Genomic DNA, 13,759 nt, shown 5'->3' with positions numbered 1-13,759 from the left:
CCTGAGCATTTCTGAAAACTAGAGAACTAGTGGAATCCAAGATGGGGTAACTTGTGGGGCTCTGACCAGGTTTTGTTACCCAGAATCCTTTGCAAACCTCAATATGTGGCTAAAAAAAACACATTTTCCTCACATTTTGATGACAGAAAGTTCTGGAATCTGAGAGGAGCCACAAATTTCCTTCCACCCAGCGTTCCCCCAAGTCTCCCAATAAAAATGATACCTCACTTGTGTGGGTAGGCCTAACGCCCGCGACAGGAAACGCCCCAAAACGCAACGTGGACACATCACATTTTTTGAAAGAAATCAGAGGTGTTTTTTGCAAAGTGCCTACCTGTAGACTTTGGCCTCTAGCTCAGCCGGCACCTAGGGAAACCTACCAAACCTGAGCATTTCTGAAAACTAGAGACCTAGTGGAATCCAAGATGGGGTAACTTGTGGGGCTCTGACCAGGTTTTGTTACCCAGAATCCTTTGCAAACCTCAATATGTGGCTAAAAAAACACATTTTCCTCACATTTTGGTGACAGAAAGTTCTGGAATCAGAGAGGAGCCACAAATGTCCTTCCACCCAGCGTTACCCCAAGTCTCCCGATAAAAATGATACCTCACTTGTGTGGGTAGGCCTAGCGCCCGTGACAGGAAACGCCCCAAAAGGCAACGTGGACACATCACATTTTTTTAAAGAAAACAGAGGTGTTTTTGGCAAAGTGCCTACCTGTAGATTTTGGTCTCTAGCTCAGCCGGCACCTAGGGAAACCTACCAAACCTGTGCATTTTTGAAAACTAGAAACCTAAGGGAATCCAAGATGGGGTAACTTGTGGGGCTCTGACCAGGTTTTGTTACCCAGAATCCTTTGCAAACTTCAAAATTTGGCAAAAAACACACATTTTTCTCACATTTTGGTGACAGAAAGTTCTGGAATCTGAGAGGAGCCACAAATTTCCTTCCACCCAGCGTTCCCCCAAGTCTCCCAATAAAAATGATACCTCACTTGTGTGGGTAGGCCTAACGCCCGCGACATGAAATGCCCCAAAACGCAACGTGGACACATCACATTTTTTGAAAGAAATCAAAGGTGTTTTTTGCAAAGTGCCTACCTGTAGATTTTGGCCTCTAGCTCAGCCAGCACCTAGGGAAACCTACCAAACCTGAGCATTTCTGAAAACTAGAGACCTAGTGGAATCCAAGATGGGGTAACTTGTGGGGCTCTGACCAGGTTTTGTTACCCAGAATCCTTTGCAAACCTCAATATGTGGCTAAAAAAACACATTTTCCTCACATTTTGGTGACAGAAAGTTCTGGAATCAGAGAGGAGCCACAAATTTCCTTCCACCCAGCGTTCCCCCAAGTCTCCTGATAAAAATGATACCTCACCTGTGTGGGTAGGCCTAGCGCCCGCGACAGGAAACGCCCCAAAACGCAACGTGGACACATCACATTTTTTTAAACAAAACAGAGGTGTTTTTTGCAAAGTGCCTACCTGTAGATTTTGGCCTCTAGCTCAGCCGGCACCTAGGGAAACCTACCAAACCTGTGCATTTTTGAAAACTAGAGACCTAAGGGAATCCAAGATGGGGTAACTTGTGGGGCTCTGACCAGGTTTTGTTACCCAGAATCCTTTGCAAACCTCAAAATGTGGCTAAAAAAACACATTTTCCTCACATTTTGGTGACAGAAAGTTCTGGAATCAAAGAGGAGCCACAAATGTCCTTCCACCCAGCGTTACCCCCAAGTCTCCCGATAAAAATGATACCTCACTTGTGTGGGTAGGCCTAGCGCCCGCGACAGGAAACGCCCCAAAACGCAATGTGGACACATCACATTTTTTTAAAGAAAACAGAGGTGTTTTTGGCAAAGTGCCTACCTGTAGATTTTGGCCTCTAGCTCAGCCGGCGCCTAGGGAAACCTACCAAACCTGTGCATTTTTGAAAACTAGAGACCTAAGGGAATCCAAGATGGGGTAACTTGTGGGGCTCTGACCAGGTTTTGTTACCCAGAATCCTTTGCAAACCTCAACATTTGGCAAAAAAAACACATTTTCCTCACATTTTGGTGACAGAAAGTTCTGGAATCTAAGAGGAGCCACAAATTTCCTTCCACCCAGCGTTCCCCCAAGTCTCCCAATAAAAATGATACCTCACTTGTGTGGGTAGGCCTAACGCCCGCGACAGGAAACGCCCCAAAACGCAACGTGGACACATCACATTTTTTTAAAGAAATCAGAGGTGTTTTTGGCAAAGTGCCTATCTGTAGATTTTGGCCTCTAGCTCAGCCGGCACCTAGGGAAACCTACCAAACCTGAGCATTTCTGAAAACTAGAGACCTAGTGGAATCCAAGATGGGGTAACTTGTGGGGCTCTGACCAGGTTTTGTTACCCAGAATCCTTTGCAAACCTCAATATGTGGCTAAAAAAACACATTTTCCTCACATTTTGGTGACAGAAAGTTCTGGAATCAGAGAGGAGCCACAAATTTCCTTCCACCCAGCGTTCCCCCAAGTCTCCTGATAAAAATGATACCTCAACTGTCTGGGTAGGCCTAGCGCCCGCGACAGGAAATGCCCCAAAACGCAACGTGGACACATCACATTTTTTTAAACAAAACAGAGGTGTTTTTTGCAAAGTGCCTACCTGTAGATTTTGGCCTCTAGCTCAGCCGGCACCTAGGGAAACCTACCAAACCTGAGCATTTCTGAAAACTAGAGACCTAGTGAATCCAAGATGGGGTAACTTGTGGGGCTCTGACCAGGTTTTGTTACCCAGAATCCTTTGGAAACCTCAAAATGTGGCTAAAAAAACACATTTTCCACACATTTTGGTGACAGAAAGTTCTGGAATCTGAGAGGAACCACAAATGTCCTTCCACCCAGCGTTACCCCAAGTCTCCCGATAAAAATGATACCTCACTTGTGTGGGTAGGCCTAGCGCCCGCGACAGGAAACGCCCCAAAACGCAACGTGGACACATCAAATTTTTTGAAAGAAAACAGAGGTGTTTTTTGCAAAGTGCCTACCTGTAGATTTTGGCCTCTAGCGCAGCCTGCACCTAGGGAAACCTACCAAACCTGAGCATTTCTGAAAACTAGAGACCTAGTGGAATCCAAGATGGGGTAACTTGTGGGGCTCTGACCAGGTTTTGTTACCCAGAATCCTTTGCAAACCTCAATATGTGGCCAAAAAAACACATTTTCCTCACATTTTGGTGACAGAAAGTTCTGGAATCAGAGAGGAGCCACAAATTTCCTTCCACCCAGCGTTCCCCCAAGTCTCCTGATAAAAATGATACCTCACCTGTGTGGGTAGGCCTAGCGCCCACGACAGGAAACGCCCCAAAACGCAACGTGGACACATCACATTTTTTGAAACAAAACAGAGGTGTTTTTTGCAAAGTGCCTACCTGTAGATTTTGGCCTCTAGCTCAGCCGGCACCTAGGGAAACCAACCAAACCTGTGCATTTTTGAAAACTAGAGACCTAAGGGAATCCAAGATGGGGTAACTTGTGGGGCTCTGACCAGGTTTTGTTACCCAGAATCCTTTGCAAACCTCAAAATGTGGCTAAAAAAACACATTTTCCTCACATTTTGGTGACAGAAAGTTCTCGAATCAGAGAAGAGCCACAAATTTCCTTCCACCCAGCGTTCCCCCAAGTCTCCTGATAAAAATGATACCTCACCTGTCTGGGTAGGCCTAGCGCCCGCGACAGGAAATGCCCCAAAACGCAACGTGGACACATCACATTTTTTTAAACAAAACAGAGGTGTTTCTTGCAAAGTGCCTACCTGTAGATTTTGGCCTCTAGCTCAGCCGGCACCTAGGGAAACCTACCAAACCTGAGCATTTCTGAAAACTAGAGACCTAGTGGAATCCAAGATGGGGTAACTTGTGGGGCTCTGACCAGGTTTTGTTACCCAGAATCCTTTGCAAACCTCAATATGTGGCTAAAAAAACACATTTTCCTCACATTTTGGTGACAGAAAGTTCTGGAATCAGAGATGAGCCACAAATTTCCTTCCACCCAGCGTTCCCCCAAGTCTCCTGATAAAAATGATACCTCACCTGTGTGGGTAGGCCTAGCGCCCGCGACAGGAAACGCCCCAAAACGCAACGTGGACACATCACATTTTTTTAAACAAAACAGAGGTGTTTTTTGCAAAGTGCCTACCTGTAGATTTTGGCCTCTAGCTCAGCCGGCACCTAGGGAAACCTACCAAACCTGTGCATTTTTGAAAACTAGAGACCTAAGGGAATCCAAGATGGGGTAACTTGTGGGGCTCTGACCAGGTTTTGTTACCCAGAATCCTTTGGAAACCTCAAAATGTGGCTAAAAAAACACATTTTCCTCACATTTTGGTGACAGAAAGTTCTGGAATCTGAGAGTAACCACAAATTTCCTTCCACCCAGCGTTCCCCCAAGTCTCCCAATAAAAATGATACCTCACTTGTGTGGGTAGGCCTAACGCCCGCGACAGGAAACGCCCCAAAACGCAACGTGGACACATCAAATTTTTTGAAAGAAAACAGAGGTGTTGTTTGCAAAGTGCCTACCTGTAGATTTTGGCCTCTAGCGCAGCCTGCACCTAGGGAAACCTACCAAACCTGAGCATTTCTGAAAACTAGAGACCTAGTGGAATCCAAGATGGGGTAACTTGTGGGGCTCTGACCAGGTTTTGTTACCCAGAATCCTTTGCAAACCTCAATATGTGGCCAAAAAAAACACATTTTCCTCACATTTTGGTGACAGAAAGTTCTGGAATCAGAGAGGAGCCACAAATTTCCTTCCACCCAGCGTTCCCCCAAGTCTCCTGATAAAAATGATACCTCACCTGTGTGGGTAGGCCTAGCGCCCGCGACAGGAAACGCCCCAAAACGCAACGTGGACACATCACATTTTTTGAAACAAAACAGAGGTGTTTTTTGCAAAGTGCCTACCTGTAGATTTTGGCCTCTAGCTCAGCCGGCACCTAGGGAAACCAACCAAACCTGTGCATTTTTGAAAACTAGAGACCTAAGGGAATCCAAGATGGGGTAACTTGTGGGGCTCTGACCAGGTTTTGTTACCCAGAATCCTTTGCAAACCTCAAAATGTGGCTAAAAAAACACATTTTCCTCACATTTTGGTGACAGAAAGTTCTGGAATCAGAGAGGAGCCACAAATGTCCTTCCACCCAGCGTTACCCCAAGTCTCCCGATAAATATGATACCTCACTTGTGTGGGTAGGCCTACCGCCCGCGACAGCAAACTCTCCAAAACGCAATGTGGACACATCACATTTTTTTAAAGAAAACAGAGGTGTTTTTGGCAAAGTGCCTACCTGTAGATTTTGGCCTCTAGCTCAGCCGGCACCTAGGGAAACCTACCAAACCTGTGCATTTTTGAAAACTAGAGACCTAAGGGAATCCAAGATGGGGTAACTTGTGGGGCTCTGACCAGGTTTTGTTACCCAGAATCCTTTGCAAACCTCAAAACGTGGCTAAAAAAACACATTTTCCTCACATTTTGGTGACAGAAAGTTCTGGAATCTGAGAGGAGCCACAAATTTCCTTCCACCCAGCGTTCCCCCAAGTCTCCAAATAAAAATGATACCTCACTTGTGTGGGTAGGCCTAACGCCCGCGACAGGAAACGCCCCAAAACGCAACGTGGACACATCACATTTTTTGAAAGAAAACAGAGGTGTTTTTTGCAAAGTGCCTACCTGTAGATTTTGGCCTCTAGCTCAGCCGGCACCTAGGGAAACCTACCAAACCTGAGCATTTCTGAAAACTAGAAACCTAGTGGAATCCAAGATGGGGTGACTTGTGGGGCTCTGACCAGGTTCTGTTACCCAGAATCCTTTGCAAACCTCTAAATGTGGCTAAAAAAACACATTTTCCTCACATTTTGGTGACAGAAAGTTCTCGAATCAGAGAAGAGCCACAAATTTCCTTCCACCCAGCGTTCCCCCAAGTCTCCCAATAAAAATGATACCTCACTTGGGTGGGTAGGCCTAGCTCCCGCGACAGGAAACGCCCCAAAACGCAACGTGGACACATCACATTTTTTGAAAGAAAACAGAGGTGTTTTTTGCAAAGTGCCTACCTGTAGATTTTGGCCTCTAGCTCAGCCGGCACCTAGGGAAACCTACCAAACCTGAGCATTTCTGAAAACTAGAGACCTAGTGGAATCCAAGATGGGGTAACTTGTGGGGCTCTGACCAGGTTTTGTTACCCAGAATCCTTTGCAAACCTCAATATGTGGCTAAAAAAACACATTTTCCTCACATTTTGGTGACAGAAAGTTCTGGAATCAGAGAGGAGCCACAAATTTCCTTCCACCCAGCGTTCCCCCAAGTCTCCTGATAAAAATGATACCTCACCTGTGTGGGTAGGCCTAGCGCCCGCGACAGGAAACGCCGCAAAACGCAATGTGGACACATCACATTTTTTTAAAGAAAACAGAGGTGTTTTTGGCAAAGTGCCTACCTGTAGATTTTGGCCTCTAGCTCAGCCGGCACCTAGGGAAACCTACCAAACCTGTGCATTTTTGAAAACTAGAGACCTAAGGGAATCCAAGATGGGGTAACTTGTGGGGCTCTGACCAGGTTTTGTTACCCAGAATCCTTTGCAATCCTCAAAATTTGGCTAAAAAAACACATTTTCCTCACATTTTGGTGACAGAAAGTTCTGGAATCTGAGAGGAGCCACAAATTTCCTTCCACCCAGCGTTCCCCCAAGTCTCCCAATAAAAATGATACCTCACTTGTGTGGGTAGGCCTAACGCCCGCGACAGGAAACGCCCCAAAACGCAATGTGGACACATCACATTTTTTTAAAGAAAACAGAGGTGTTTTTTGCAAAGTGCCTACCTGTAGATTTTGGCCTCTAGCTCAGCCGGCACCTAGGGAAACCTACCAAACCTGAGCATTTCTGAAAACTAGAGACCTAGTGGAATCCAAGATGGGGTGACTTGTGGGGCTCTGACCAGGTTCTGTTACCCAGAATCCTTTGCAAACCTCTAAATGTGGCTAAAAAAACACATTTTCCTCACATTTTGGTGACAGAAAGTTCTGGAATCAGAGAAGAGCCACAAATTTCCTTACACCCAGCGTTCCCCCAAGTCTCTTGATAAAAATGATACCTCACTTGTGTGGGTAGGCCTAGCGCCCGCGACAGGAAACGCCCTAAAACGCAACGTGGACACATCACATTTTTTTTAAAGAAAACAGAGGTGTTTTTTGCAAAGTGCCTACCTGTAGATTTTGGCCTCTAGCTCAGCCGGCACCTAGGGAAACCTACCAAGCCTGAGCATTTTTGAAAACTAGAGACCTAAGGGAATCCAAGATGGGGTGACTTGTGGGGCTCTGACCACGTTCTGTTACCCAGAATCCTTTGCAAACCTCAAAATGTGGCTAAAAAAACACATTTTCCTCACATTTTGGTGACAGAAAGTTCTGGAATCAGAGAGGGGCCACAAATTTCCTTCCACCCAGCGTTTCCCCAAGTCTCCCGATAAAAATGCTACCTCATTTGTGTAGGTAGGCCTAGCGCCCGCGACAGGAAACGCCCCAAAACGCAACGTGGACACATCACATTTTTTGAAAGAAAACAGAGGTGTTTTTTGCAAAGTGCCTACCTGTAGATTTTGGCCTCTAGCTCCGCCAGCACCTAGGGAAACCTACCAAACCTGTGCATTTCTGAAAACTAGAGACCTGGGGAATCCAAGATGGGGTGACTTGGGGTGTCTGACCAGGTTTTGTTACCCAGAATCCTTTGCAAACCTCAATATTTGGCTAAAAAAACACATTTTCCTCACATTTTGGTGACAGAAAGTTCTGGAATCAGAGAGGAGCCACAAATTTCCTTCCACCCAGCGTTCCCCCAAGTCTCCCGATAAAAATGATACCTCACTTGTGTGGGTAGGCCTAGCGCCCGCGACAGGAAACACCCCAAAATGCAACGTGGACACATCACATTTTTTGAAAGAAAACAGAGGTGTTTTTTGCAAAGTGCCTAACTTTAGATTTTGGCCTCTAGCTCAGCCGGTACCTAGGGAAACCGATGAAACCTGTGCATTTCTGAAAACTAGAGACCTAGGGGAATCCAAGATGGGGTGACTTGTGCGGCTCTGACCAGGTTCTGTTACCCAGAATCCTTTGCAAACCTCAAAATGTGGCTAAGAAAACACATTTTCCTCACATTTTGGTGACAGAAAGTTCTGGAATCTGAGAGGAGCCACAAATTTCCTTCCACCCAGCGTTCCCCTAAGTCTCTCGATAAAAATGGTACCTCACTTGTGTGGGTAGGCCTAGCGCCCACGAAAGGAAATGGCCCAAAACACAACGTGGACACAACACATTTTTTCACAGAAAACAGAGGTGTTTTTTGCAAAGGGCCTACCTGTGGATTTTGGCCTCTAGCTCAGCCAGCCCCAGGGGGGGGCAGAAATGGCCTAAAATAAATTTGCCCCCCCACCCCCGGGAGCGACCCTTGCCTACGGGGTCGCTCCCACTGCGTGACATTTTCGCCAAAAAAAAAGTCCCTTGTGCCTAGTGGTTTTTGCCCCCTTGGGGGCAGATTGACCTAAAATCGGCCAATCTGCCCCCAAGGGGGGCAGAAATGGTCTAACTACAATTTGCCCCCCAGGGGAGCGACCCTTGCCTGATGGGTCGCTCCCCATCTCTAAAAAATCAAACAAACAAACAAAAAAACACAAAAAAAATATTTGCCCTGGCGCCTAGAGGTTTCTGCCCCCCCGGGGGCAGATCGGCCTAATAACAATAGGCTGATCTGCCCCCAGGGGGGACAGAAATGGCCTAAAATACATTTGACTCCCCACCCCCCCACCCGCCCCGGGAGGAGACCCTTGCCTACGGTGTCGCTCCCCCTGCGTGACATTGGCGCCAAAAAAAAAAATCCCCAGTGCCTAGTGGCTTCTGCCCCATTGGGGGCAGATTGACCGAAAATCGCCCAATCTGCCCCCAAAGGGGGCAGAAATGGCCTCAAATAAATGTGTCCCCCCATCCCCTACCCTGGGAGCGACCCTTGCCTACGGGGTCGCTCCCCCTGCGTGACTTTGGCACCCAAAAAAAAATCCCCGGTGCGGCCAATCTGCCCCCAAGGGTGGCAGAAATGGTCTAAATACAATTTGCCCCCCAGGGGAGCGACCCTTGCCTAATGGGTCGCTCCCCATCTCTAAAAAAACAAACAAACAAAAAGAAAAAAACACAAACATTTTTTTGCCCTGGCGCCTAGAGGTTTCTGCCCCCCCTGGGGGCAGATTGGCCTAATAACAATAGGCCTATCTGCCCCCAGGGGGGGCAGTAATGGCCTAAAATAAATTTGCCCCCCCCACCTCCCCAACACCCCCCGGGAGCAACCTTTGCCTACGGGGTCACTCCCCCTGCGTGACATTGGTGCCAAAAAAAATTCCCCGGTGCCTAGTGGTTTCTGCCCCCTTGGGGGCAGATTGACCTATAATCGGCCAATCTGCCCCCAAGGGGGGCAGAAATGGTCTAAATACAATTTGCCCCCCAGAGGAGCTACCCTTGCCTAATGGGTCGCTCCCCATCTCTAAAAAAACAAACAAACAACAAAAAAAAACCACAAAAAAAATAATTGCCCTGGCACCTAGAGGTTTCTGCCCCCCCGGGGGCAGATCAGCCTAATAACAATAGGCCGATCTGCCCCAGGGGGGAAGAAATGGCCTAAAATAAATTTGCCCCCCCAAACTACCCCCTCGGGAGCGACCCTTGCCTACGGGGTCGCTCCCCCGGCGTTACATTGGCGCCCAAAAAAAAAATCCCCGGTGCCTAGTGGTTTCTGCCCCCCTTGGTGGCAGATTTGCGTAGCAAAAAACGGCCGAAATGGCCTAAATAAAATGTTCCCCTCCAGGGGAGCGACCCTTGTCCAAGGGGTCGCTCCACATCTGTAAAACAAAAAAAAAATCCCCGGTGCCTGGTGGGTTCTGCCCCCCTTGGGGGCAGTTCGGCCTAATCAAAATAGGCTGATCTACCCCCCAGGGGGGCAGAAATGGCCTAAAATTATTCCCCCCCCCAGGGGAGCGACCCTTGCCTAAGGGGTCACTCCCCTTGCGTGAAATTCACAAAATCAAAAAAAACTCCCTGGTGTCTAGTGGTTTCTGCCCCCCTTGGGGGCAGATTGGCCTCATCAAAATAGGCAGAAATGGCCTAAATATAATTTGCCCCCTAGGGGAGTAACCCTTGCCTAAGGGGTGGATCCCCACCTAAAAAAATAAATAAAAAAAAATGATCCAAAAAATGATCCCTGGTGCCCAGAGGTTTCTGCCCCCCCGGGGGGGCAGAAAAGGCCTTCATAAAAAATGCCCCCCCTGGGAGCGACCCTTGCCCAATGGGTCACTCCCTTATGCCAGTTTCAGGAAAAAAAAAAACATCCCTGGTGTCTAGTGGGCGTTTCAAAAGCCTGATTGCAAGCAATCCGGCTTTTGAAATGCTTGGAGAGACTTAAAAGGGAAGGAAATACATTTCATTCCCTTTGAAGCCTCTCCTTGCCTCCCCCACATGATCGAAAGAGAAATGCAAAGCATTTCTCTTTTGATCGCGCTGGAAGCTGAGCTTCCTGTGCGATGGGGGAGGCCCTGTGACAAAATCAGTGTGCGCTCGCGCGCTGACGTCACAGGGGGGACGAGGGGGGGGGGGTCGGGGGTGGAAGGGGAAGGGCTTCCCCTTCCATCCCTGCCTTGGGGGGGTGGGTGGGGAGCACAGGGGGGAAGCGCTAGCGCTCCCCCCAGTTCCTGTGCCTTGGACGAGGTGACCTCGTCCAAGGCACACTGGAACTGTAGCCTTGGACGAGGTGACCTCGTCCAAGGCACAGAACCGGTTAAAGGAAAACGAGTTGCAAAATAAAAAAAATTACAAAACCATTTGGTTTCGGTTTTTCAGAGTAGGCAGTGGTCCATTGGACCACTGCCTGCTCTGAAAAACCCTTTTTGGCAACATTCACAAAGGGGAAGGGGTCCCATGGGGACCCCTTTCCTTTTGCGAATGGGTTACCACCAGTGTGACACTGATGGTAACTGCGAATTGCTTTGCGACCGCATTCGCAGTCACAAAGCAATTTAGCATAGCGATGCAAGTCACAAATAGGAAGGGGACACCCCTTCCTATTTGCGAGTCGCATTCACAATTTGCTAGTCGGTACCGACTCGCAAATTGTGAATGAGCATCACGATCGGCATTTTGCATGGCGCAAACTGCGATTTTCGCAGTTTGCACCATGCAAAATGCTTCCTACATCTGGCCCATAGCACTATATCATAAGAATCACAATACTCAGAGTTACTAAAAATAAAGGTACTTTATTTTAGTGACAATGTGTCAGAAATATCTCAGATGATATACTCCCTTAGGAGGTAAGTAAAATACACAAAATATACACACAAACCAAAATCAGGTAAGTAAACAGTTAGAAAAGTAGTGCAAACACTGTAGAATACCATAAGATGCAATAGGCCTGGGGCAACACAAACCATATACTAAGAAAGTGGAATGCGAACCACTTAAGGACCCCAGGCCTAGTGTAGTGTGTAGATACCCCACCCCAAGACAATGAAATTCAGGAGTGCATTTACCCTACTTCTGCAGAAACACACTAAAGTCATGATAGGAGATTCTGCAAAGACAACAACTGACTGCAAAGCACTGAAGACGGATTCCTGGAGCTGAGGGTCTGTAAAGGAAGGGGACCATGTTCAAGAGTCATGAAAGTGTCCGGCGGGGGCAGGAGCACACTAAACCCCAGATGAAGGTGCAAAATAGCTGCCTCCAGGTGGAAGAAGCTGAAGATTCTGCAACAACGGAAGATGCCAGGATCTTTTCCTTTGCACAGAAGATTTCCTATGGCGTGCTGGAGGAGCCAGAGTTGTTTCCACGCAGAAAGACCACAAACAAGCCTTGCTAGCTGCAAAGATCACAGTTGAAGAAAATGGGTGCTGCCTGGGCCCAGGAAGGACCAGGAGGTCGCTTCTTGGAGAAGAAGACAGAGGGGGCACTCAGCAGTACAGAGATCCCATGCAAAAGCAGGCAGCACCTGCAGAAGCACTTGAACAGGCTTTCAGGAAATCTGAGCATGGCAGTCATCTCAACACTACAAAGGAGGGTCCCACGAAGTCTGTGGTCAACTCATCGAGTTGAGCAATGCAGGACAGAGTGCTTGGGACCTGGGCTGTGCTTTGCATGAAGGAATCCTTGCAAAAGTGCACAGATGCCCTAGCAGCTGCAGATCACGCAGCACACAGGATTACTGTCTGGCGTGGGAGGCAAGGACTTACCTCCACCATATTTGGACAGAAGCATCACTGGACTGTCGGGGTCACTTGGATCCAGCTTCTATGTGCCAGGGACCACTCTCGTCAAGATGAGAGGGGACCCAGAGGACCGGTGATGCAGAGGTTTGGTGCCTGCGTTAGCAGGGGGAAGATTTAATCGACCCACAGGGGATTTCTTCTTGGCTTCCAGTGCAGGGTGAAGGCAGACAGCCCTCAGAACATGCAACACCAGGAAACAGTCGAGAAAGCCGGCAGGATTAGGCATTACAATGTTGCTGGTCGTCTTCTTGCTAATTTGTTGCAGTTTTGCAGGCATCCTGGAGCAGTCAGCGGTCGATCCTTGGCAGAGGTTGAAGAGAGAGATGCAGAGGAACTCTGGTGAGCTCTTGCATTCGCTATCTTAAAACAAACCCACAGGAGAGACCCTAAATAGCCCTCAAACGAGGATTGGCCACCTAACCAGGTAAGCACCTATCAGGAGGGGTCTCTGACATCATCTGCTGGCACTGGCCACTCAGAGGCCTCCACTGTGCCCTCACACCTCTGCATTCAAGATGGCAGAGTTCTGGGACACACTGGAGGAGCTCTGGGCACCACCCCTGGGGTGGTATGGACATGCCATAACTTACTACAGATGTGCTTATTGTGGTAAAAATTGACTGCAAGTGCAGGGAAGAAATGCGAATTGCAGAGCTTGAGTGGCTGTTTTCCCAGTTGCTTTTTTGTACGATTTTCTAGCACAAAATGCATCCTCCTGACCAGAGTGGACACAAGAATCGCAATTTCGCATTTCACATAGTTACATCTAATTATGTGTTGTTTTGTCGAAATTGTGCAGAATTATGCAAAGCAAATTCTGCACACCCCTTTTAACACGAGTCAATAAACAACTATGGTAGAGACCTATCTCAAATTAGAACTTCCAAAGATCACTCTATGTGGCACTGCTCACTATCTGCTTCTCGCTGCATTTCTTTCTCTCGTCTTTCACTCAGTTCTCACTCTTTCCTTTCCCATCTCACTACCTCCCTCTGAAAAGGCCAACAAACTCTTGACTTTTAAAGATGTTAAGATATGTGTTGTTTTGTGGTAGCTGAAAAGCGTTTGTCACAAGATTAACATTTTTTATATGAAAAAATACAAAATAATCAAAATAATGACACCACAGTAACACTCTGGCTATTTACATAGGACTAATTTAAAAAAAAAATTGAAGCACTAATTAATTTGTTGTACTAAGTTGTCTGATTTTCTCGCAATTTAGCAGAATCTTTACAATCATAAAGCCAGTGCAATTAGTACACAGCCTATACAATTCTAATGTCATGTTTTACATTCCAGTGGTAAACTCTGCCGAATGATGGACACTAATGAAATTGCTGTTTAATTCTGAGCACCTCGACTTTGTCAGTGATGCTAATGGATTGCGACAGCATCATCATTTATGTGGAAATATTTGATTTCTTTGGTGATGG

Source organism: Pleurodeles waltl, chromosome 2_1, assembly GCF_031143425.1.
Source record: "Pleurodeles waltl isolate 20211129_DDA chromosome 2_1, aPleWal1.hap1.20221129, whole genome shotgun sequence".
In the NCBI taxonomy this organism is placed as follows: Eukaryota; Metazoa; Chordata; class Amphibia; order Caudata; family Salamandridae; genus Pleurodeles; species Pleurodeles waltl.
Note: the sequence above shows the minus strand (reverse complement) of the source record.